This window comes from Lissotriton helveticus, chromosome 1_1 (assembly GCF_964261635.1).
Source record: "Lissotriton helveticus chromosome 1_1, aLisHel1.1, whole genome shotgun sequence".
Lineage (NCBI taxonomy): Eukaryota > Metazoa > Chordata > Amphibia > Caudata > Salamandridae > Lissotriton > Lissotriton helveticus.
In genome coordinates, this window is record NC_136057.1 from 1,050,854,780 (window position 1) to 1,050,882,156 (window position 27,377).

General features: G+C 48.5%; 1 protein-coding gene across 1 annotated transcript in view; it reads left to right on the plus strand.

Annotated features, from left to right (window-relative positions):
* Positions 1–27,377, plus strand: part of SHANK3 (SH3 and multiple ankyrin repeat domains 3) — a 2,381,185-nt gene that overhangs the window by 148,799 nt on the left and 2,205,009 nt on the right. The gene's annotated exons all lie outside the window — the stretch shown is intronic.

The window sequence follows — 27,377 nt, forward strand, 5'->3', positions numbered from 1 at the left end:
AGAAGCCTCCTGTGTCTCTGGTGAGGAGTAGACACACTACATTAGGGCCTGGTGCTGGGGATGGTTTGTAACGGATAGAAACTCCCTGACTCGCAGGTGCACAGACACACAGCCTTAGACCGCTGACAGGTTTTAGGAATCCCCAGCCTCTGCAGTGCACAGACACGCAGCCTTAGACCCATGTCTAGTTATAGAAATCCCCCGCCTCTGCAGTGCACGGACACACAGCCTTAGACCCATGTCTAGTTATAGAAATCCCCCGCCTCTGCAGTGCACGGACACACAGCCTTAGACCCCTGTCTAGTTATAGGAATTCCCCGCCTCTGAGATGTACAGACACGCAGCCTTACACCCCTGTCTAGTTATTGGAATCCCCCGGCTCTGAGGTGTGTGGACATGCAGCCTTAGACCCCTGTCTAGTTATAGGAATCCCGTGCCTCTGAAGTGTACGGACACGCAGCCTTAGACCCCTGTCTAGTTCTAGGAATCCCCCGCCTCTGAGGTGCATGGACACGCAGCCTTAGACTCCTGTCTAGTTCTAGGAATACCCGCCTCTGAGGTGTACTGACATGCAGCCTTAGACCCCTGTCTAGTTATAGGAATCCCCTGCCTCTGATGTGCACAGACACGCAGCCTTAGACTCCTGTCTAGTTATAGGAATCCCCGCCTCTGAGGTATATGGACACGCAGCATTAGACCCGTCTAGTTCTAGGAATCCCCCACCTCTGAGGTGCACGGACACACAGCCTTAGACCCCTGTCTAGTTTTAGGAATCCCCCGCCTCTGAGGTGCACGGACACGCAGCCTTAGACCCCTGTCTAGTTCTAGGAATACCCCGCCTCTGAGGTGTACGGACACGCAGCCTTAGACCCCTGTCTAGTTATAGGAATCCCCTGCCTCTGATGTGCACGGACACGCAGCCTTAGACCCCTGTCTAGTTATAGGAATCCCCCGCCTCTGAGGGGCATGGAAATACAGCCTTAGACCCCTGTCTAGTTATAGGAATCCCCCGCCTCTGAGGTGCATGAAACACAGCCTTAGACCCCTGTCTAGTTATAGGAATCCCCTGCCTTTAAGGTGTACAGACAAGCAGCCTTGGACCCCTGTCTAGTTATAGGAATCCCCTGCCTTTAAGGTGCACAGACACGCAGCCTTAGACCCCTGTCTAGTTATAGGAATCCCCCGGCTCTGAGGTGTACAGACACGCAGCCTTAGACCCCTGTCTAGTTCTAGGAATCCCTTGCCTCTGAGGTGCACAGACACGCAGCCTTAGACCCCTGTCTAGTTTTAGGAATCCCCCGCCTTTGAGGTACACAGACACGCATCCTTAGACCCCTGTCTAGTTCTAGGAATCCCCCACCTCTGAGGTGCACGGACACGCAGCCTTACACCCTTGTCTAGTTTTAGGAATCCCCCGCCACTGAGGTGTATGGACACGCAGCCTTAGACTCCTGTCTAGTTATAGGAATCCCCTGCCTCTGAGGTGTACGGACACGCAGCCTTAGACCCCTGTCTAGTTATAGGAATCCCCTGTCTCTGAGGTGCACAGACAAGCAGCCTTAGACCCCTGTCTAGTTCTAGGAATCCCCCAGCTCGGAGGTGTACGGACACGCAGCCTTAGACCCCTGTCTAGTTCTAGGAATCCCCTGCCTCTGAGGTGCACAGACACACAGTCTTAGACCCCTGTCTAGTTCTAGGAATCCCCTGCCTCTGAGGTGCACCGACACGCAGCCTTAGACCCCTGTCTAGTTTTAGGAATCTCCCGCCTTTGAGGTGCACGGACACGCAGCCTTAGACCCCTGTCTAGTTCTAGGAATCCCCCACCTCTGAGATGTACAGACACACAGCCTTAGACCCTTGTCTAGTTATAGGAATCCCCCGTCTCTGAGATGTACAGACACACATCCATAGACCCCTGTCTAGTTATAGGAATCCCCCGCCTCTGAGGTGCACGGACACGCAGCCTTAGACTCCTGTCTAATTATAGGAATCCCCTGCCTCTGAGGTGCACGGACATGCAGCCTTAGACCCCTGTCTAATTATAGGACTCCCCTGCCTCTGAGATGTACAGACACACAGCCTTAGACCCCTGTCTAGTTCTAGGAATCCCCCACCTCTGAGGTGCACGGACACGCAGCCTTAGATCCCTGTCTAGTTATAGGAATCCCCTGCCTCTGAGGTGCACGGACACGCAGCTTTAGACACCTGTCTAGTGATAGGAATCCCCCGCCTCTGAGGTGCACGGACACGCAGCCTTAGACTCCTGTCTAATTATAGGAATCCCCTGCCTCTGAGGTGCACGGACATGCAGCCTTAGACCCCTGTCTAATTATAGGACTCCCCTGCCTCTGAGATGTACAGACACACAGCCTTAGACCCCTGTCTAGTTCTAGGAATCCCCCACCTCTGAGGTGCACGGACATGCAGCCTTAGATCCCTGTCTAGTTATAGGAATCCCCTGCCTCTGAGGTGCACGGACACGCAGCTTTAGACACCTGTCTAGTGATAGGAATCCCCTGCCTCTGAGGTGCACGGACACGCAGCTTTAGACCCCTGTCTAGTTATAGGAATCCCCCTCCTCTGAGGTGTAAGGACTCCACAACAAGCTATGATGCTGGGTGGTTTGTTATTGCAATAGGTGATTTTCTCTCTCCTGAGACGTACCCGCGCGCGCACAGACACACACACACACACACTGCACCAAGCTCTGGTCCTGGGATGCCTTCCTCAGCAGGAGCTGTAAGTTTCCCTACGCGCATGTTGTGTGCGCACATTGCCTTTTCCATAATGTAGGTTGAGCCGCGGTGCGCACGTAAAAGCTGCTATTTTCGCGCCTTTCACAGTCTCTGTACTTGTCAGCGTTACCATAATGCAACGCTCGAAGTGTTTTGTTCTTGTTGAAATGAAAGTGCGTCAGAGAGCCTAGGGTTTCACAAGCTAGCAACAGCTGTCACCACTTCTCCCTCTGCTTCACTACAGCTGAAAAAGTTTTAATGTGCAGGTCCATGGCAGGAAAGTTAGGCTCGTGCAAAGTTTTCCTGCCTTGGGGCAAGTGGAGAGAGCTGGGCCCCAGAGGGGAGGCAGATTATTTCCCCCTGAAGCACAAAATGTGTCCCTTTTTTTATTGTCTGACTTGGCAGTGGAGCTGTTGCCAGACAATTATGTGAGCATCACTAGAGAGGGGATTTAGCTCCGCCCACATGTTGGAAGCCAGGAGTACTTGTTTTGATTGAGCAGAAGTTGGGTGCTTCAATAAGTGCCGGCCCTCCACCCAGCTGTGATGATTTTATGTATCCAGCTTCCTGGCATTAAACTTTCGAGGGCACACACATGACATTGTAATGGTATTAGAGTGTCTTAGATAACTAGATAATTTATGGTGTTTTTCTCTGTTGGCAGCACAGATAGGAGGAGGGCAGTCATCAACCTACATTAATTTTTAGGTCTAGTTTAAAAGTGCATTCATAAAACAGACCTATTGACGTTGCCAATGCTTGTTCCTGGTTTTTGTCTTCTACAACACACAGCAATATTTCTCAGTTTTGCCGTGTTTTGGGATGTGGCCTGGCTTTTTGTGGTGTTTTATCATGTTGTGGATGGTGACATTTTCCCAAACATCCTGGGATTGCACAACATTTGTGAAATTACAAACAGCGAAAAAAGTTGAGTAACAGATTTTTTGTGTATTTAATCAAAGTTACGTATTATTAACAGTATGCAGGACAATGTATGCACACTTAAATTCACATGCATATACTGGCATAAAGTTATCACAACTGAAACTAACTTGCTATGACATATTAAAAAGTGTTTTCTGGCTTAGGTGAAGAAGACCTCAGTTATGCCTCAACACTATATTGTCCAAATTGGCTTCTGTGCCGTAATGTTTGTTCTGTGTTTAAATGTCTTCCTGTGTGCAGCAAGACGTGATTTGTTTATTTCTGGATGACACTGTTCTCAAATGGCCTTCTAAAAGAAGCCTAATCGAAACCTTTTTTCCCAAGGATCTTCTGGCTTGCACACGGTATTCAGGGCCCGACTGGCCATAGCGGGCACCAGGCGTTTCCCCAGTAGGCCGCTAGGGTGGGGTCAGGCTTGGGCTCCAGGGGGGCTGTTTTTGTTACACGAGGTCAGCAATATCAGCCCTCTGTAACAAAATCGGCTGGAACCGGCCCGCGCAAACTGCTCGGCTGAACTCCCCCTCGCCCGGGGGGGGGGGGGGGGGAGGGGGCGTCAGCTGAGCAGTTTGCCAAGGCCGGTTTCTGTTCCCAGTCCGACCCTGACAGTATTGCATTCATTCACAATGGTTCACTGTTGTTTATGTAAATAGTTTTAGGTTAGTGCTAAGGTGATGCGGTTATATGACGGCTCATAATGATGTAATTGGATTTGTTGAAAATGTAATTTGTTGCTTATACCATGGTGACTTTGAAGTTTCAATGCCTTCTTATAGATAAAAACGGCTGTATAAACTCTTGAATTTGTGGGTGAGCCAGAAGAAGTTCTTGACCCCAAGGGATGTTGCACAATTTATTACTGATTTTGCTTCTCATCGATACTCAGTCTATTTCTGATTTTGCCTGCTATTCTGTATTGTTGCATTTACTGTGAGTCTTCATGGCAGTGATTTATACATTTAAATGAGACTATTGCTGTATCTACATTTTACTATTGCTGTATTGTACACTTTGAAGCTTTGCAATAAACTTTCATGATTTTTCTATACTACGCTCTATAACTCACTTTTTGAGTTAGTCCTTTCTTACAGACTGAATTTTGAAATGCTGTTTTAAAGTTGGTTTCTGGGACACATTGCCTCATGATTCATGGTTAACATTATTCCCGATCCACCCAAGATCTGGGTGCACCATTGAAATATGCATTTTAGGCAGCCTAGTTCTCAAACAACAATATTGGAGCCAGAACAATCAGTGCAATGTGGTAGAATGTCAAGGTAGCTCAGCAGGTTCAGTTACTGCTGGCAACTTCATTTCACGAGCGAAATTGCTTACGTTGGAAGATTATATATATTTTGTATTTGGATGAACTATTTCATTCGGCTCTACTGGGCGGTATCCCAGACAGGAAGGTCCAGAGAGGCCTGGCCACTTCCACCATTTGAATCCAAAAGTTACACCTTAGCAAATGCCCAAAAAATCAACTAGTGTCTTAAAATGAGAATGCTAAGCCTTAAGCCTTACAGCATTCCTGGACCATATCCTGGGGCCCCTTGAAGCCAGAAGCTATTTATTTATGTATTTCTTTATTTATTTATTTATGTAATCATTCATGATTCACTGGGCATCATATCACTTTACATTGGTTATGAAAATAAAGACAACAAATAAAGAATACAATATTGATTTTGTGAGACAGGAGGATAGAGAGGATTTTGAGTGGCAACACTACTTCCCTCAGAACCCCTAATGAATATTTCATTGACTTATTGTGCCCAGGCATTCCTCCTCATTGGTGAGTGCCCTTTATTGAAGAGATCTTTGTAGGAGTATCTTCGACTGCGGAAGACCGTACCCCTTCAAGGTTTACATTGATGGCAGTGAAGATGGGCGGAGAGGCGATGGGATGGGAGCACAGACTTTGAAGGGGAGAGAGGTTGAAGGTAAAGGAGGCTTCTTGGAGTGGTTTGCTAAGAGTCCATTAGGGCCCCTGACTCTCCAGTGGTAGCTGTGACAGAGTAGTCCATCCTTATTCCAGTTACTCTAGGAGGCAGTTAGAGGTTTTCTCTTAGATACAATTTAGCACAGAAAGTGATACCTTCAATAAAGGTTTTTCTCAAGCCATTTGTCATTAATATATGAGCCTAAAAAACTAGACATCTGAAATGGAAAAACAGTTAAAATCAGAAGAGGTTAGAGTTAATGCTTGCTATGAACCCAGACACAACCCATTGCCAGTCTTTGGAGCCTATTTTGTGACTACTCAGATGTGCCCCTTAGTTGAAGAATTATTACTGTTGAAATGTCTTAGACCTTTAAATAAATGGATGTGCCAATCAAGGTTGGAATGCTATAATGTGGCTTGACTTTCTGGGCCCCACAGCTGGGTTGAATAGGGTTAATACTGACTTACTGACTTAAATCTAAGGTCAAGGGACAATCGATATTTGCCCGGCGGTATCGCCTCTTTAACCCACGAAATATTAATCAATGAAGAGGCAGGCGCTGGAGACGGGAAGGCAGGAAACAAGGTTTATTCTCTCCGGAGGAGAACACATCAGTTCAGACAGCAGGTATCGTCATGAGGTGCTCTAACCGCATCTCTGAGGCCTGGCCTCTTATACACAGGTTTATTGCTTTATTACATACAACACATTCTTGGCAAGGCTTTGATATACGGAAAGACATTCTCGGAACCCCCGCTCCCAGCCCGTTCCCACACACATATACAGCAGAAGTCCCCACCCCGGTCACAACAGGTGATGATTATCGCGCAGCTGGACATTCCGCCGATTCACGGAATGTGGGGGGTTTGATCGGATCTCATAGGGTGGGGGCTTTGATCAACGCGAGGGTCCTTCAATGAGGGAAGCTTCCTACTGTACGGGGGGGCAATAAACAGTATCCGCAGAGCTTAGGTGGTGGCCTGGGAACGAGGAAGACAAACGGGCACACAGGAAAAAGGGGGTTTGCATCAAAGGGTCCTGGGACCATGAAAGGAATGAAGGGAAGTGTCGCGCTGGGAACAGGATGGGGTTCCGAGGCAGAGCTGCGCTGAAGAGGGGTTTATTACCCAAGGCATGTGCGAGCGGGGGTTGTCAGAGTGTGGGCTTTGTGAGGGAGGAGGGCTATGCTGGGGGCCAGTGGCATGCAAAAGGGTTTGTTCTGATCGAGGCACCTAAAATGGCGGTTGCGCACGACAAAAAAGTGTGGCATCAGGGGAAAAAGGCAAGATGGCGCAGATAATGTTTACCAGACCATACTAATTTTCCACAGTCCTCCCTTTAACATATCCAAGACATCTTGCTGGCCTATTTCCAATTCATGTCGACTGTGGTGGTCATAGGAAAAGAAGTAGGTACCCAGGTGAAGGAGTTATAAACATTACATTATAAAATCTTTCATCTTAGGAGGCGGGTCTATCGATAAAAAACTCGTTTGCAGGAAAGCCATAGTAATGCAATAACAGACAAAGATGATTCTGTAGTGAGAGCATTGGGTACATTTCATAGCTGCTTATAGTCATTCGGAATGTAAATTGATAGGTCATTCCATATGTGAGTTCTGTTCATGTTTGGTTGGAGCATAATTAATACAATGGTGGCTGGGAGAGAAATGAGACGTAGTAGAAACGATAATTGAGGGTGTCAATGTTCGAAGTTAATGAGTTCTCAGCATTCTTTGTCGTCTTTTGTTGGCGCTGTGGAGCACCGGCGGTGGAGCTACGGGTCCAGCTCTATTCTAGGTCCCGCGTTGCAGGGCACGACCTTTTCCTCGCGTTTCTGGTCAAAGAGGTCCTTTTCGCCCTGTGTCCTTTGAGTTGATTGCCAAAAAGGTTCAGATGGAAGAAGAGTGTGTAGTCCATAGGGTAGGTCGGAGAAAAAGGGGGGATGGAGCTGGGCCAAATCGGGAACAGATCAGGGGGGCGGAAATTTCAGGTAGGCGGGCTCATGACCAAATTCAGAGAGCGGGGACTTTTCGGCACACGTTGAACATTGAGCAGGGGCATCAGGTCAGCCCTTTCCTCTCACTTTGACGGAAACAGTGCCTCGTCCTGCAACTCCTTTCTGTCGCGGTCTCGCCTTGGCCAATGTCGCAGATGTTCCACGATCTGTAGTCAGGCCACGTGCTCCCACATCCGGTCCTTCTTTCCTCCGACAGTCGTACCAATTTATTGGCTCTTTTGGTACAAGAGCAGTTTGTGGGTGTGTTTAGGTGCCACCAGGCAGTGTTAGTCCGCTTCGTGTATCAGACATGGCGAGGCTTCAGATCTTCACCATACCTTGGTCGTGATTCCGATGTGGCCTGCAGGGGGGGGGGAAAAAGAGGGGAGGGGAGGGGGACAACATTCGAGCATATCAAAAGCACGGGTACGAAGGTCTTTTACTTACCTCATACTCGTCTTATCCCCTCGGGATAGAATCCCTGGGGTTGTGGTTTCTGGAGCCAAGGGGGGGGGGGGGGCAGTGTGTCCTTATAGGCTGTGAGTAGGAAAACGTTAGAGAATCAGAAGCACTTAGCGCGAGGTTTCTAGTTGGTAGGTGTACTTAGCTATCGGGGTCCTTAAATCTCTTCCAACGCTGTGATGTTCTAAGGTTTATCAGCTCTTCGATCAACTCTGTTCCCTAGTACCTTTGAGTGTCGTATCTTTATAATATTCTATCATTTACATCGTTTCACTTTACCCATCCTTTATATTCCATCTTTTACACCGTTTCGCCTTACCCAACCCCAGAAATCGAGGTCTTTCTCCATGCGCGAGTCCCTGAGTCAGTCGCATATTTGACGGCAGAGTGTCGTGTCTTAGATTCGATCCTCCATCCGGGGCTGGGCAACCATCTTCTATTAACCTTAAAGAGAGAGCAGAGTAGGGTGCACAGGAAAAAACTCTCCCGCCGATCCCACATTTTAAATAAAGCATGCAATACCCGTTCATAGTTTCGAAAACCTTTATTTGCACAATCGTTCAGCATGTTGATAGGACAATGTGATCGGGGTTGGCCGGATACGGCAATGGCTAAAGTGCGTACAGTAGAGGGGGGGGGCTATCTTGTAGGATTAAAAACATGTTTAAAAAGGTTCATTCATTCATTTGCAGGGAACTAAAAACGTCTATCGAATAGTTGAGGGACCAAGGGGCATTCATTTCATAATTGGAAACACAGTTGGACTAGTTGTAATCAAATTCCTATAGGTATACCATGGGTGTGTGTTATAAGCGAGGTTACATGATAATATCATAATGAATCGTACATTGAAAAAACTGTTTTCACGGGGCCCTTCTACATGTTCATCGAGTGAACCCTCCCTCTTTTTCGTCAAGTGTACAAAGGATCATATATATTTTTCAGAACATCGAGTCTTTTTAGCTAAAAAAAACACCACGAGGTGTTCGTGCGTTCCTATTGATACCGGCGCCATTTTGGGCGGGGCCGGGTTAGTCCGGAAGTAGCGTCAGGGAAAAAATGTTTCCTACAACCGGCAGTTGGACCAGAGTCCTTTTCGGCAGTTCGAGAATTCATGCTAACAGAAGGAGTGGCTATGTCATGCTTATTTCGTTAGCGATCAAGGCAGTTGTTCCTCACCGGAAGCCTGCAGGGGCCGAGGGCTCCTGGGACTCTTGTAGAATCTTCAAGGCTGTGGGGGTGCTGTCGGAGGTGGGGGTTCGTGCCCCGGTGGGCAAGCGCCCGAGTTACGTTGCTGTTCAAAGTTACTCTAGCGGCCGAGACCCGCCTTCCAGGGGGCCCAGACGCCATTTTGAGGCCTGCAGCAGCCGCCCTTCGTCGAGTCTGCAAGAGTGGAGGAGACCTTTTGGAGTGAACCCATGTCCAGTGCTGCGGAAGTATGGCCACCTGCGGTGCATGTTCGGTGCTGTGCGGGTATTGGCGCAGCCATTGCATGTTCGGTGCTGCGCAAGTATCGGCACCGTTGTATGTTCGGTGCTGCGCAAGTACTGGGGCGCCACCATGGTATGTTCGGTGCTACGCAGGTATTGGCACCACCGCCTGGCTGGAGGAGTTCGGCGCTGGGCCGGGGGCTGGGAAACCTCCTATCCGTGGAGGTGGGAGAGGCTCGTCCGCGTCGCCTCTCCCTCCCAGCCCGACCTGGACTAATTTTCGCGGAGGTATGTACAAGACATCCCTCCCCCCAGAGTTGTCGCAGCCATTATTCAAGTGGCGCCGGGCGTGCTGCTGCGGCCATTTCGGAGGAGAAAAGAAAGAAGTGTCCCGTCCTTCTCTGGGCCGGGCTTCCGGTGTATGTCGGCCGGACGCCCCTTGCTCTGGCCCCATGAACGGTTTCCTTGGCTCATCGGCTGCAGCCGGATCCAGTTGGCCCCAGTCCCCGGCCATTGGTGGCCGGACCGGGGGAGCATGTGGCGGGACTATCTGCAACTCTCACGTGCCACCGTGGCCGGACTGGGGGAGAGAGAGAGGGGGGTCGAGGACATAGACATTCCCCCCCCTACAACTCTCCGGTGTGGTCAAGGTGATCCCCTGGCTAGGTCCCGCTGGCCCTTGTCTCTCCTCCGGCTCCACCCCATGTTACGATTTCCTGGCCGACTGTTGGCAGCAGGACCCGCCTTATATGGGTTGCTGCCGGCTGGGCGTAGCCGTAACCCTGCCCTACTTTGGAAGGTTCCAGAATGGGGGGGGGCGAATGTTCTGCTGACTTTCATTTTCTAGTTTACCATTCTTGTTTCAAACGTTTTCTGTCGTTAGGGCATTGATAGGTGTTATTATTACGTACTGTTATTTGTTTCTTGTTCGTTATGTTAAATAAAAGTTCAAGTTCATCAGTGGCCTACAGATTTCGTTTTCCCATTCCTTTCTTTCCAGGTTGTTCCATGCTAAAGCTTCTGTTAACAGAAGTTTAAGTAACACGGTAACACAGGCAGAGGGATGACGCAGATTCATGCATCACGTACACACAAACTCAGACGGGGAGACAGTACAAATATTATATAAAAAGACCCAAGACAAACATAAAACAGTTATTGGCCATAATTATCTTATTTCTATATGCTGCGCATACTTTTTGTTAGAGCAATGGGGCAGGCTTTAGTTATATGCCTATAAGGATGCGGAAGAAAGGAGGTAGTAGGTTTTCAGACATTGGCAATATCCCTAGTCCTCTCGGCGAAGGATACTTGTGTAACCCTTACCTCGAAATACCCTAAACTTTTCCCTACTTGGCTAAACGTAAGGATGCTTGATCATGTGCGTACATTATTCTTTCGGGTTTCTTCGGGGTTTGTCGTCTGTCAATTTAGAGCTAGACTGGGTTTTCCCGTCTTATCGTTGTTTGATCGATGAGGACTCGAACATGTCGCTGAAATCGGCCTGGCGAAATCTGTGCCATCGGGCATAATCGAACGTGGTGGTTCTATCTGGCCTGTCCATGTCAGTCTGATTCATCTTTGTCTCACGCCTTTTCCCTTTCTGCCGGCCTGTTATTCCTGTTGGTCCTCTGCTCCTACTCACGTTCAGTAGAGTCGGGCATTGGGCTTTCCAGTGCCCGGCATATCTACAAAAAGCACATTGGTTTTGCCCTAAGTCTGGCCGTCCTGTGCGTAGTGTCGGGGGATTACTTTCGGGACGTTGTGTCCTGGGGTCGTCCTGTCGATATGTTCCTTTACCTGCTCTGTCCTCGTCTCTTTTCTTTCGTTGCATTGCTTCTTTGCGCCACATACCGAGGCAGTCGAGCATAATAGGCGTTGTCTTATTATCATGAAGGGCCATTTCTAACGTTTCTATTTTATCAAGATCGAAGGATCCTATCAGTGGCCACTGTTTCTCTTGATTTTCTTTGGTATACCTGTGCCACAGTTTACTATAGGCTATGGTAACTAATCCATAGTTCATGAACATGTCTTTATTAGGGGTGCCTTCCAGCGGAGCTAGATGATCCACCTCTAATAAACGGTCCGGGCTGAACCAGCTATCGACCAGTGGGGAGAAGACAGACATGACAGCTCACAACGAGGGACAAAAAGTCAGCACTGCCTATCTTATCACTGTGTGCAAAGACTAGACAGAATATTTCTATTCTACGTTGTTTGCAGGCAGTGAATACCTCATGAACCAATATCAAAACAATAAATAAACGACCGGTGGGGAGAATAAGTAGATCCGCAAAGGTCTGCGTCCTCTACCCTTTCACTATCTGCAAAGGGGAACCTGTTCTTTCCTGTTTGTAGACAGAGAATCTCCAGAAAACAATCCGCGAACAGTAGTTCGAGGTCAAAAAACCGTTAATCAGTGTGGGAGGGGGAAATCTCCCGAAAATAATTCGTGAACAAATGAACAATCAGTGGGGGAGAAAGATAGGCACGCTGGCTGCGTTACTTATCCTTCACTGTTTGCAAAGAGAAAGAGCCTACTGTTTCTTCGTGTGCAGACAGTGAATCTCCAAATAGGTCAACAAAGAGTAATACTAGTATTTTCTGAACAATTAAACAATTATTTCGTGTTTCGTCGTGTCTACACGACCTTACCCGGACCGTATGGACAGTTTCTTGTCTTCCGAATCCAGCGCCCGATCGTCCTCTTTTCTTTGTATTCCTCGCAGCACTCCTGATGGTTCCCAGTCAGGACTGTAGATCACTCGGGAGAGGTCTGTTCGGAACCAGTGAAGTTCGGATGATCGGCTGCCAGACGAGGGTCTATCGGGCAAGAGCTCTCCCGATCGTTGCAGTCGTTCACTCTGTCGTCAGGACCTCTCCCACTGGATCCACGAGTCGCTGATGGGCCCCACGCTTGGGACGCCAATTGTTAAATCTAAGGTCAAGGGACAATCGATATTTGCCCGGCGGTATCGCCTCTTTAACCCACGAAATATTAATCAATGAAGAGGCAGGCGCTGGAGACGGGAAGGCAGGAAACAAGGTTTATTCTCTCCAGAGGAGAACACATCAGTTCAGACAGCAGGTATCGTCATGAGGTGCTCTAACCGCATCTCTGAGGCCTGGCCTCTTATACACAGGTTTATTGCTTTATTACATACAACACATTCTTGGCAAGGCTTTGATATACGGAAAGACATTCTCGGAACCCCCGCTCCCAGCCCGTTCCCACACACATATACAGCAGAAGTCCCCACCCCGGTCACAACAGGTGATGATTATCGCGCAGCTGGACATTCCGCCGATTCACGGAATGTGGGGGGTTTGATCGGATCTCATAGGGTGGGGGCTTTGATCAACTCGAGGGTCCTTCAATGAGGGAAGCTTCCTACTGTACGGGGGGGCAATAAACAGTATCCGCAGAGCTTAGGTGGTGGCCTGGGAACGAGGAAGACAAACGGGCACACAGGAAAAAGGGGGTTTGCATCAAAGGTTCCTGGGACCATGAAAGGAATGAAGGGAAGTGTCGCGCTGGGAACAGGATGGGGTTCCGAGGCAGAGCTGCGCTGAAGAGGGGTTTATGACCCAAGGCATGTGCGAGCGGGGGTTGTCAGAGTGTGGGCTTTGTGAGGGAGGAGGGCTATGCTGGGGGCCAGTGGCATGCAAAAGGGTTTGTTCTGATCGAGGCACCTAAAATGACGGGTGCGCACGACAAAAAAGTGTGGCATCAGGGGAAAAAGGCAAGATGGCGCAGATAATGTTTACCAGACCATACTAATTTTCCACAAGGGTCAATATTACAGGAGTCACAAGTCGCCATCAAAATTTCATTCCCTCCTGACTCCCAGCAGACATAATTTGAGATGGAATTAAGGTTTACATATTTTAAGGAAAGTTTAGATATCCCAAGGAGTAGAGAAGCCTATTTTGCAGAGCCCATTGCAGTTACTAGTGATGGAGACAGTCGATATTTCACTGGACAGTGAAATATCTACACACCCTCATAACCCACTCATAGGATCTCTGATCTGGATTCAGTATCCTGCTGGACAGAGGTTGTACTGGAGCTTTGGTATGAGATTTGAGATTCCCAGAGGGGCAGTGGCAGGGGTGCCTGCCGTGCCCCAGTAGTGAGGCTAAGACTCAAACATGAAGGCCTAAAAAGTTCAAACACTTTCGTTTTATTTGCTCTGTTTAGGGAGGAATAGTCCTAGCATTTCAGCCAGGGCTGCTGTTTTTGGGGTAATTACTGATTTCCATATGTGTTGGTCTTTATCTGTTAGGTCACTGTAGAGAGAAACAGTCTGGGTTGTAGCTCACAATGTAGCCTCAATAACTTTCAGTGCAAATATGCAAGTATTCCTCACGTGACTTTTGGATTGTATAGTAAAAGCACCCTTAGCTTCAGTAAGGAAAGCGACTGTGTTTTTGTGATATGTGAGATAGATGAAGTCTGTGAACCAACAATTGTGACTGTTCCCGTCTTTGCAGTGAAGCATGTGTTTTTATGTCAGTAGAGCTGTAACATTGCATTAACAGAAAACAGTCACCTGGAGCTGTACCCCTGTGATTTTCTTCAGAGACTGAAATAAGAGTTGCTTCTCCTCAAGAGGGTTAGTTGGAGGTCGGATGGCTGAGGTTGGAGAAGAAGGAGGATGTCCCAAGAAAGTTAATGGCGTTTGGAAGAACTTGTTACCATGTGGTGAAACCATACATGTTGACTTGGGGCAGAAGACATGCTCAGTTGGAAAGGGGATGCTTTGAGATTGTACCCCAGCTTATGTCTACCATGACACACTAATACAATAGCAACCAATATACAGAATTGATGAGGCACCTTATATTTAGTTGAACTGGAAGCAATTCTTTCGATTGGAATTTCGAACCCTGATGAAGCTCCTAGTGCTGGAAAGCGAAACGCGTTGGAAGCGTGTTGTTTTTCTCAAAGAAGATAAATAAAGAACTTTTATGAGTCCCATGAGTTAAGAATCTCTGGAAGATTTGTTTTATTGAATGTGCGAATGGACTGATTATTATTACAAATTGGTGTACAGTGAAATCACCTCTCCATTAGTTGAAATTATATGGAATTTTGTGTCTAGGACAGTTGATCTTGGTAGGTGGGCAATATTTTTATTCATTGAAGGAGGGCTTATCGGGTGATGAGCCTGTTCTTTTACCTTAACTGTTCATTTATTTGTGAGCTGTCCCTAGAAAGCCGTGATGCCTTTGAAGTGCTTCGGAATAATTCTGACATTTCTATCCATTAGTGTTGCTAAATGAGTCACCCTACAATGCATGAGTAAGCCCAGGGATGGTGCCTGTGCTTGCAGCGTCACAGAGCTCAAGCTGCACCACAGGAGGTTGCTTGTGTTACTGTTCATATAATTGGCCTGGCTATTTCTTAGCACAAAATGCATTCTCACACCCATTTTGGATGTGAGGGGGCTTAGTGCCAGGAGTAAGTTGGGGGAAAATCCTAACCCAAGAACACATTGAGAGAGTGGCTTCTCGTTATTCGTATTCTGTTGCATTTAGCACTATTTCTTAGTGCAAAATGAATTCTCGTGCCCATTTCAGATTTGAGGAGGCATTTTGGTGCTAAGAAGTAGCACTAAATGCAGAATTACTCTTCTCATGTAATTATGCAGAATCTCGCAGAATACTCAGGTAATTCCGAATGATTACGCTATACTGAATTATGCAAGTTACACCAACCTCTAGTAACTAACCCTCTCCTGTCCACCACCTTGCAGGCACAGCAAACCCAAAAAGTGTCTCACACCTTCTCCGTGAGTGTAAACGAAGTAAACATTGAGGGTGAAACTCTGTATTACATTTTGAAGCAGCGTGCTGCCCAGCAAAAAGCACTTAAACAACTTGTGAGGGGGTAGTAAGTGCTATATAAATGCAATACAATAGAATACAATACAATAATGTAAGCAAGTGTGATTCTAATTATTCTTTAGTCTGTTTCTGGTTGTCAAAAGTGTTTGTCAGCTAAGTGTGAGGCTGCTGAGAAAGGTTGTCGTAATGCATTGTCCAACTTTCTACAATGAACTAAGGGCCATATGTATCAAGCCTTTTGTGATTCGCAAAGGCCGAAATTTGCAGAATTTCGGCCTTTGCAAATCGCAAACGACCTTTTTGCATGTTTTGGGATGTATGAAACATTCCCAAAATAAGGAATTGCAAACTTGTGCGATTCCTTATTTTTCCATAGCATTTAGGGAATCACAATTTTGAGATTCCTTAAATGCTATGTATGTAGCATTTTTGGCTTGCGAATTTTAGTTAAGAATTCGCAAATTACCACCAACTTGTAGTTGATGGTAACTTGCGAATTCTTCCAAAAATGCACAATTTGGCATTTTTAAAGGTGGCATGTGATGCAGACACATGCCCATAGGGCATGTATGTGCGCCATATGCACACACATGTTCTTTTCAGGGGTGCAGCAGGGTGTCTTTGAGACACCCCTGCACCCTTGCAATAATTCTCAAATTGCGATTAGCAAATTGCGAATTCGCAATTTGAGAATTATTTTGCATTCATTCCTATGGGCCTGCTGGCCCACAGGAATGCATGGGAAATTATTCCTTAATTGCGAATTCGCAAAATGCGAATTCGCAAATAAGGAAGCTTAAGGAATCGCAAATAAAAAGCAATTTTGTTCATACATACCATTTTGCAATTCCTAAATAGCGATTCCTTAAAATTCGCTATTTAGGAAATGCAAAATAGTTTGGTGATACATATGGCCCTTAAGATCGTACAGAAATGGCGTAACTCAGCAGAGGGCATGGTACCCCTTAGTAGTGACTTGATGTGTGCCAGCCACTTTGTCTACCCAAGGAATCAATGGATCCAGTCTATCAAGTCCTGTCTATTCTCTGCACCTACATACATCTTGCTGGGATTGGCATTTGAATTGGAAATCCTAGGGAAATCCGCCTGCTGGCACTTCAATGAGGCCTAAGGTCTGGACGACTAGTCTTGAATTACCTTAGTAGAGATTGTTACTCTCTGTCGTTGCTCTAAAGTAACTACCACAAGGCATCCTACACGTGTTCCTCCTAGAAACACTGTAAGATGAACAGTACACATGAAGTGAAGCTAAACCCACATTGTTTGCACATAACACAGTGTTGTTAGGTAGACCCTCACACACCCTAATGGTGTCATGCTTCATCATTAGGTCTCATCCTGGTCCCTACAAACCATGGTGGGCTCGAACATGTTCCAGGGAGCTTTTAGGATAATTCTCCTGCAGGAGAAGCTGCCGCTCACTCTTGCTCAAAGTGCTATTGGGGTAGGATTTTCTCCAATTTACTCCCGACATTTAGAACTACTTTCTTAGCGGAAAATGTAGCCTCACATCCAAAGGGGACGCAAGCATGAATTTTGCGCAAAGAAAATAGCTCTAGATGCAAAACAACGTGAAAAACACCATGAGTAGCTGCTTTTCCTCGCTAAATTTGTTGGTTCAGTGATGATGTCACTCCCCCAAAATGATTCCTAATAACGCAAGTGGGTGTAATCCAGTAATTATTGCTAATTCTGCATCAAAGAGTAACATAGGTTATGGCTGGAACAATATCAGTGTTATAGCGATAAGAACAAATGCTGTGTATAGAAAGGCACTTTCCACGAGGTCGTCTGCTCGAATGTCCCATTCGAATGTTCACCTTGTGTCTGCCCATCATAACACGCATCACTGTGGCCCTTGGTTATTCTGACAGGTTATTCTCTTTATTTGCAGTTTTATGTCTTGAGGATGAATGTATTCATTATCAGTGCTGGGATATTCGTTGGGGGATCCAGCCGGATCTCTGATCTAGCAGTTATGAATGAGCCACAACCAAGATGAGGACCTGGCCCCAGCCCGTCCATCCTCCTACTGTGTCCTGTTTCTCACTGTGTCCCAGTGAATCATGCCAACCCCTGACACAGGTTGAAGTGCCTGCAGGCACTTGCCTTGGCAGCTGGGCCCCGGCACTTAAAGGACAATCCTCAGCATCCGTTTTCTGACAGATCTGGGAACAGCTGGGACCTAACATCTTGATGCAAAACGCGGCCAGACGCCCATCAGAGAAAACAAACACAAGCAGCATGTCACTGCACTAGTTCTAAAAGGACAAAAAAGGTCCTGGAAGCCCTTTCTGTCACTCTCCAGCTCTGTGCCTGGGAGGAGCAGGTCTTTGCATGCCATGCAAGCTTGTAAGGGATATTTATTTGTGTAATTACACTGGTAAACATTTGTTTAGCATTTACCAATTGTTTATAACTATTTAGATGTAATCATTTTTACAACCTTAGAATGCAAACAAACTGAAAAAAATCTGCAAGGTTCTAAACTTATGCATTGAAGCCATTTGATGCAGGTGCGTAACCCACTGAGCTTCAAAACCAGAATGGTACCTTGAGACCTGCAGGTAGCACACGCCTCTGTCTCTGCAGTAGAAGCATTTACACCCTGAGCTATTCTGCATAGCATACAAATCTGTGACCTGGAAATTAAGCTGAAACCAGTAACCATTTGTGCTATTTGAAGATGCTTCTAACAAGTAAAAATAAAATGCACACATACCTCTCCAGAAGGTGCATTTACCACCAGAGAAACAGCCATGCCTGAAACTTGCAGGATAATCATAGATCCCTGGAGTAGGTGCCTTAACTCCGGTGTTTCCAGTGGGCGGTCTTGTTAGTGTTCAGAACCCACAAGGGAAAAATAAAGTGTTGAACGGAGGACCTGCTGGTCTCTCTTTATCTGTTCTTCAAGGCTCCCTAGTCCCATTTTTAAAACTTACAGCCATTAAAAAACTGGAGTGACAAGTCTTGGAGATGATTGCTGGCTGACCTAGGGGTAGGGAATGAGGAGGATCACCAGCAGGAGGGCCAGTGTTGGACTTGGCCCTTTTGGCAGGTTCAACCCGAAACTTTTTGCATTTGCCTAGCCTGTTTCTGTAACCTGGTGTTGGTTTTTTTAGGCCTCTGCGCATGTTTTCACTGTAGTCCTGTGTAAAGTGTGTGCGCTCTCTGTGTATGTGTGGTCAGAGTGGCCTGCCCTCCCATAGGAATGCATGGGGAATATGTGTGTCCATGGTAGTTCCTGATGTGTGGGGAGTGCAGGGTCGAGGCTGGTATGTGCGAACTCGTGAGATTAAATGCTGCGCGATGATGTGCGCGGATTTATTGTGTCTAGTGTGGAAGTGCCACTTCTAGAAGTTGGCATGTCTGTGCAGTGAATGTGAATTGACTGTCTGGCTTGTGATTGGCTGGAGCTGGCTGGTGTGCCAGGCTCCAGGAGTAAGGATGTGTCTGTATCGGTGGTGAATGGAGAGATCTGCATGTTGATAGGAGGGAGGAGTGCACCTGGGACCTGAATAGGGCTGGGCCTTCCCTCCACAATGCTGGCTCCACCCCCTGTGGTGTGTCTGATGTCCATAGCCTGGCCAGTGAAAGGGAGAGAGGAACTGAGCAAAACAAAGTGCTCAGGAGTTCCCCTGAACCAGTTGTAGCTGGTTCTCCCATTGCCTGCACCTTGGAAACAAAGGGAAATGCTGTATAAAAAGGGGCTGTGACCCCATGTAAAAGGTTCTGCTTTTGGGTAATGATTTTAGAGGGCGTGCTGCTGCTGGGGCCCTGGAGGACTTGCCAGGAGGCTGCCTCCCTGGGCCCAAGTATGCCCTTGAATCTGTTTGCTGGCATGCTTGCAGCCCTGAGGCTGGGAGGCTGCCCCAGCACCTTGTGAGTGCTGGATTTGTTTTTGGAATGCACCTGGCTCTTTCTGTGCACTGAAGCGCCCTGCTCGAGTTCCCTGGGGCGCTGGAGCTTCGCTGCCCCAGGGCTGCATGGCGCTGCTGGGGGGAATCCCCAGCGTAGGGATTCCCCCACGATGTCGGCTGGGAGCGGGTGCCCACCCCGCATACTAGTTCCCTTATTTTGCGGCATGTTTCTAGAGGGGGTGCCCACCCCGCGACTTTGGCCGTATTTTTATATTTATAGCCTTGGAATTACGGGTGCCCACCCCGTTTATCGGAAAAACAACGGGAGCCTACCCGTTATTGTGGCCCAAAAGAGGGAAGATTGCCGCTCCTGCCGCCCGCGGCCCGCATTGTTGTGGGTGAGGCCGCAGGACGGAAGAGGAAGTACTGCAGGAAGTGGTGCTGAAAGGAGTAGGTCGGGAGCCTACCCCGCCTCCTCGAGTGCCGGAGATGAGCCCCGGTCCCGAGATGGGGGACCCGGTGAAGAGGCCGCGATGAGCTGTGCTGCGGGGCTCCCATGCGCAGGAGAGAGCCCCGTGGTCGGCAGCAGAAGCGGAAACATTGCAGGCGAATGGAAGGGCGGGAGCCTACCCCGCCTCCCCCCAGCATGGCGGTGAAGCCCGGGTCCCAGGAGGGGTGAAGAGGAGGTGCCCGGAGCAGGCGCCGAGCGGAGACTGCTACCTGTGTCTGGAGAGCCCGGTAAGTGTGGGCCTCTCCGTGGTAGTGGTGCCGGGGGGGAAGATGGAGTCAGAGCGGCCCCGTGTGCCCAGTAGGCCGCTCCAACATGGCAGTTTTTGTTGGGGAGATGAGCGGACCCACCGTTGCGGGCCGCTCCACTGATGGCCTCATTTGTTTCAAGGGCCCGTGGGGGTCCTGAGCTCCAGGGGGCACTTATTTCTTACAGGGGCCAGAGTGAAGCCATGTTTCTTTGCAAGGCCCCAGAGGGGCCCGTGCTGATCCTTGTGGAATGCCTCAGTGTTTGGGGGCAAGTTCTTGTCTTCCCATGGCGCAAAGTGGTCTAAGGAGACCGTGTGCTCCAGGGGGCAGAGTCTCAGCAGAGCCAGATGGTTCCGAGGCCTCGCAGTATTGTTCTAGAGCCCAGAGGGCTACAAACCTGGGGCCGCAGTTGTTCCTAAGGGCCAGTGAGAGCCCATGCCGCAGTTTTTTTCTCCTACAGCTGCCCAGCAAGTAGTGGGCAGCAGCACCGTTTAGGCTTTTCTTTCAGGGGACCTGTTCTTGGTGAACCTAGGAGTGAGTCGCACTTCCTTCGCCCCCACGTTGGCCTTCACAGCTGCGCAGCACTTAGTGCCAGCTGCAGCGTTTAGGCCCTGTTCTTGCAAGTAGTGGGCAGCTGCAACGTTTAGGTTTGCGCAGATGGCGCACCCCTGACTGGCGCTGCGTTGGCAGCGCACCCTTACATTCTGGAAACAGGGCATTTGAGCCCCTTCTTGATGGCCAGATGGCCAGGGGGACGGGGAGAGGTATAGGGTGCAAGGCCTTAACATGATTGATGTGTGCTTAAACCTCTTCCATGTTCATGACGAGCTCAGCTCGTCATGAGGCACGGTTGAGCTGCACTCATGACGAGCTGAGCTCAACACAGCCGTTGGAACGTTCGCACGCGGGGATCATTACCCCGCTGTGCTGAACGTTCGAAAAACGGGTGTGGTTGTGACGAGCTGCGCTCGTCATGAGTGCAGCTGCACTGTGCCTCATGACGAGCCGAGCTCATCACAAGCACAGCGGCGCCGCCCGCGGCCCCCCGCACAGGGGGGGGGGGAACACCCTGCAGCGAAGGGGTTAAGTGCGCATATTCTGTGGGCGATGAATGCTGGACTAGTCTGCCCTGCTGGATCTGTTCTGTGCATATTCGAAGCTTGCACTATTGCCTTCTGTGAGATAGAGAAGCTTGCTTTGCTACTGCCATCCTGTCCCTCTTTTGTAAGGAAGTAAAGCTTGCACCGCTGTCGCCCAATTTGTACCTTTCCTGAGATTGGAAAAACTGGTGTTGATGCTACCCTCTGACTCTGTGAAATGTTCACTGTTTTTGCCCAAGGTGAAGCTGTTCTATGAAGAGGGCTTTGTTGTGCCTATCCTAGATGTGATAGAATCTTGTGATATTCCTTCTTCTACTACCACCTGTCTGTAACTTATTTGTGTTAAGGAAGGTTGCTCTGCTGGTATTCATGCTATACCTTTATTGTGTTAAGGAAGGTTGGTATGAAGCACATAGGAACAAACAGTGAAATTCGTCTCCTACCAAAGCCCCACCTCTTCCCGCTGGCTGCTTCATGGAAACAACCCTCGGCTCTATTTACAATAACTTGTTCATTTAACCCATTGCCCACGGTGTAAATTCCACTGCGGTGCGGGTATTTTAATCAGTGGCGGGATTTGGACGCCCCCGGCCTTCCTCAGCATCGAACGGGTTAAATGTGGTGCTAGAGACGGTTTTACCTATGGAGGTTTGTGTTAGTGAGATTGTACTTCACTGTGATTTATGCCCCTAAATGTGAGTTATACTTAGGAGGTAGGGTCTAATGTGTTTAGACTAGTGAGGTGATTGCCTACTGTATTTATACTGGTTAGGCCTAATGTGATTTGTGCGTAATGTGCAATGCCGTTATGCCTGTGATACCTCTACATGTGTTTTCATGCTTAGGAGGTTGTTTTGCCTAGTATAGTTCATACTAGTGAGGTTATGTGTCCCTGCGTGATCTATGCCTATGGTGATTAGTATTGCATAGTGTGTACCTACCTTTTACCAGTGGTTACTGGTTGTGTTCTACAATTGTTATTTTGTGCTACACTTCTTCTATGTTCTAGAAGTGCTATTTCTGCTAAGTGTTAATCCTGACAGTGGCCCACGTGGCCCTGTCCTGTGTAAATGATCCCTTGTGAATCTTGCCCGTGCCAGTTGGCACAATGTATATTGTGTGATTACTATCTGATGTGTTCTTTTGACAATACAAAAGTTATTTTTATATAACCTTGTGTGGAGTTCCTTTTGTGGTGTGCCTGGGTTGTTGTTGCTGTGTGCGTGCGCAATGCTTTACACATTGCCTCCGAGATAAGCCTGTCTGTTCGTGCCAAGCTACCAAGGGGGTGAGCAGGGGTTATCTTTGGCGTATAACTCCCTTGCCCTGACTAGAGTGGTGATTTCTGCCTGGCTGTGGCGCAAGCCTTAGCCAACCAAAAATCCCAGTTCTAACAGCCAGGATCACCAGCAGGACCAGAAATGCTGAGGGGGGGGGCAGGAGGGAGGGGGTGTGAAGCATCACTAGGACCAGGAGGACTAGAAGGCTGAGCAAGACAGGACCATGAGAATTAAGATGACCAAGAGCAGGAGGACCGGGGACAGCAAGACCAGGAAGACCAAAAGAACCAGGACCTATTGAACAAGGACTATGGGACCAAAGCCAGAAGGACAAGGAGGACTGGGACCAAGGGACCAGTGCCAGGAGGATCAAGACTATGGGTACTTGGAAGAGGGTCTTGTGGAGAATTAGGAAGGCCAAGACGGGTAGGAAAAGGCATAGGAGGGGCAGGACAAGGGCGCCAGTGGAACAGAGAATAGGGCCAGGAACTGGAAGACAACCACGAGGAAGGGCAAGAGCAGGGAGACCAAAGAGAACAGGAGAACTAGGGATAGGACCCGGGCATCAGGAGAACAGGTTTAGGAGTTCCGAGTGTGTGTGTGTGGGGGGGGGGGGGCAGACCTAGGGGGAACTGGGAGCTGGACCCGAAGGAATAGGATTTTGAGGAGAACAATGGCTAGAAGGACCAGGATTGAGAACCAGGAGGATCAGGACAGAGCAGACCTGCAGAACAGGGACCTGGAAAAGCAGGACCAAGAGGACCAGTCCAAGGCCTGGAGGAGGGGGGCAAGAATGAGCATCAGAAGGAGGAAGACAAGATGAAGACTGGGGGAGGATGAGGAGGACCTGATCCAGGCCAGGAGGAGAAGAATGGCCGGAGCAAAGGTGTTTAAAGCAAAAAGGATGAGGATGATCAGAAGAACCAGGGCCAGGAGGATGAGGATCAGAACTAAGAAGAGCAAAACCAGTACCCAGAGGAGGGCCAGGAGTAGGAGGCTGGCCCGGAGGAAGAGGAGGACCAGGACGAAAACGAAGAGGAGGGCAAGACCTGCAGGAGCGTCAGGACACAGAGATGTTGATTATGAGGAAAAGGAGAAACACCAGGGTGGGGAACACCAGTAGGGGCATAATGAAGATCGGCCGAAGGACTGGGGCAGGGGGAGATTAGGACAGATGGAGAAAAGGGAAGATCTGGAGTAGGAGGCAGCTAATGTTTTAGATCACATGTTTAACCCCTTCGCTGCGGGGTGCACAGCGGGGGGGACGGGGCCGCGCGCGGCGCCGCCGTGCTGGTGACGAGCTCAGCTTGTCATGAGGCGCAGCGGAGCTGCTTTCATGACGAGCTGAGCTCGTCATGGCCACACCCGTTTTTAGAACGTTCAGCACAACGGGGAAATTAGCCCCGTGTGCGAACGTTCCAACGCCCGTGACGAGCTCAGCTCGTCAGCAGCACCCATGTGGTTAAGGACATGCTCTTAGTTACACAGACCACATTTCTTGTAGACAATTCTGCTATTCTTCTTAAGCCACGCCCCTTTTAAAGACGCTCAGACTTTCCACATGCTTAAGGCATTGCTTAACCCCCTTAGTTACATTACAACATAATCTGTTAGTGACCAATTAAGTAATCCAGAACAGCTTTACTACAACATTTGTCTTGCTGCCAATTTCTCTGGAGGCAGAGTATGCCACAAATAATGTTTAGACTGCCTGTAATTGGCTCTGCTCCTCGTGATGTCAGCCCTCACAGCAGCACTCCTCATGACTCCGCCCTCATTCTCCTGTACCCAATTTATGGGATCCCAGAGTAAACTTTTTCTTTTCCGTCAATTACTGTTTCTGTCTCACAAAATCTTGTACCCCGCATACCCACACTCCTCAGGTGGGAGGTTAGGTCTTGATATGGTGTTGAGTGATGATTCTCAAGCTCCTATTAGACTGCCCGGTGAGGTTGCACCAGGGAAGCCAATGGTTGATTTCCGGCCTCACATCCACGTTATCCAGGCCTTTGCCTCCTCTCCCGCGAGACTAGAAAGGTTTCCAGGCTTATTTCCTCCGAGCTGGGTCTGGAATGTTCTGCAGAATCCCTGCGCTGTTTATAGCCACTGTTTCCGGTCTGGAAGAATGGCAGGAAAGGGTTTAGCATCAACCTGCGAGGCAGACCCAACTTTCAACAGCTACCGAAATCTGCTGAAGGCCAGTGTCTGTCCAGGGGTGAGCTGGCTTGCGGCAGTATCTGGTGACGCATCGGTAAACCAGTCCCTCCAAAGTACGAGCAGGGCTGGGGCGGAGTCATTCACAAGACAGGCCCTGGACGGCCTTTCAATGCCACCCAACATGCTCACGCTGTCGCTGTCCGCTTTTATTTGCCGAAAATTAAAACTGAATTACAGGCGCAATTAGACGCAGAAAAAAACTGCAAAAAGTGCTTGGAATTATTATTATTATTATTAGCATTTATAGAGCGCACTGTAACCCTGCGGGCATCCTGGCGCTAAAAGTACTCCCAACGGTCTCTCTAAACACACAACACAGGTAGAAGTACAAGTTGGGTGATAAAACTGTGAGATTTGATCTGACTGGTGTCCAGGTTCGAGAAAACCCCTGGGCTGTTTCCTTGTAGGTCCAACAGTCCATGTACACGCCTTCTCAATTAAATTCAGGTGTTTTTGTATAGCGCGTAGCTACCCAATCGGGCCTCCTAGCGCTGCTTACAATTTACCCGCCAGTTCTTTAAGCGGAATGTAGCCTGAGATTAGAAAAGATATGTCTTCAGGAGTGTCCTGAACCTGGGTTCGGATTGTCCTAGTCTGAGAGCAATAGGGAGTTTGCGCCACAGTTTGGTGACCAGGTAAGCAAAGGAGCGCCCACTGCCTCTTGCCTTCTTAACTGTGTGTCTGCCATCTTAGATAACGACCTCCTGGGAATATAAGGGTTGATAAGTTGCTGAATGAGAAGTGGTCCTTTCCCGTGTATTGCCCAATGGGATATGCTTAATGCCTTGACTTGAATTCTTTTCTGCACCGGAGCCAGTGCAGGGCTGCCAGATTGATGTTTTGGGAATTTTATAAAGAGTTTGTGCTGCAGCAATCTGAACGACTTGCAGTCTCTTCATGGCATACTTGGGGCTTCCCTGGAAGAGGGGATTGCCATAATTGAGTCACGAGCTGATCAGTGCCTGTATGGCAACTCTCCTTGAAGATGGTGGAAGCCATTGTACAACTTTCCTTGAGGATCTTAATGCTGCAAAGATTGTTCCTGCTAGTTTGTTTCCATGTATTTCCATTGTCACCTTGTCATCTACTCAGAAGCCTAAACTTCACTGCATTAGGGTGTGGGGTGGGGAAGCTCTCCATGGTAGTCTGGCCAAGATAGTTCTTACCTTCTTGCGGAGTTACAACCAACACTTCAGTTTTATCACCATTGAGGTATTGGGTACTCTCTGGCATCCAGTCAGTGACCTGTTTTAGGCATGAGTTTAGTTGGGAGGATGTGTGTCCGGTGTACGTCGCGAGGGCCTTTCAGTGAGTGCAAATCCCTTCCAGTGCCTTTAGACTTTTTACAGTGGGGTTGGCTGGTCTTGGACCATTATGTATGACTGTCCAAGAGAGATGGCGTATGTTGAACATGTCCTTTGCTTGCATGCACTGCTACCAAGTGCATGGACGACAACTCTCAGTGTACCCCCTCTCCCACCACGCGATTCCACAATGTCCACCTTCAGTACTTTTCCAAGCCAGATCACTGAGCCAAATGAGAAGTTTCCTGGATTAGACCCCGTGGGTGCCTACCTTCATAACATCAATAGCAGTAACGGCACACAAAGTTGCAAGGTCGTTTAACTCGCAAATGAATTGCATTTTATAACCCTTGCCAGATTTACAATGTGCAAAGCTAGTAAAGACCTTTTAAAAATAAATAAAACAAAAGGGTAGCCCCATCGGCCCTTTATATCTGCCTGGACTCATCCACATTTCCACACGGAGCTGTAAGGGGAGCCAGTAGACCAGTGCTGCTTGACTGCCATCCCCCATCATGTCCAGAAATGTAGCCACTGGCATGTCAATGGCCTGAGTACAAAGTAGGAAATTGAGCCTCTAACTGCTGTTTGGGTCATAAAATACAGCAATAGTTAGGGTTTATCGAACCCCTCAGGCCTCTGGGCCCCAGTGCAATTTCACCTGCTGCACCAATAGAAAGTGCACCCCTGGTCCTGTTCAATGGCGGCCAGCACTGATCAGGAGGGGCGGTGCAGAGGCGAGGGGGGGATGTAAATAAATAATACCGTACCTTATTGCCGCCGTGTCTCTCCTCCGCATCAGGACTCCACCGGCATCGGATAGGACCCAGGAAGCACCCAGACTCCCCTCACCAATCACAATACTGCAATGCAGCGTTGTGATTGGTCTGAGCGCTATGGTTCAGCGCTCAGATGGGTTCTGGGGACCTGGGCATGTTCCACTCTTAGTGGGCAGACGATTCTGTGTTTGGAAAACAACCCCCTTCTGTAGGCCCTGGGCAGGTACGCTTCATCCAGGCCACTTCAGAAATATTTGCTCAATTTGCTGACATTGCTCAAATTTGCTGCCAAATGTTTTCCTTTTAACAAATCCAGGCAGGAGAAGAAGTGTACTGTGAGAGCCCGGTTTCTGTTGTGTTGCCTGTTCTGAGTCAGGAGGAAGTCACTTGTCAGGTACCTTTCAACTCCAAGGTGAAGCACATTCAGAGCTTAATTTGTGCTGATGATTGCCAGTGGGCCCAACCAGAACTTATTTTCGGGACTGGAACTTACCTCACACCATCTTTATTTATTGTATCTAAACCTCGCAAATTTTTTGAATATGGGTCTTGTGGGATTATCTTCTACTAAAAAATGTGGACACCTGCACATATGTTTTACACACTCATCACTGGCACACTGCCCTGATATTGGATCTATGCTGCTGCATTTGGTGAGAGCTAGCCGCCACATTTCTGGTGCTGACTTGTCGAA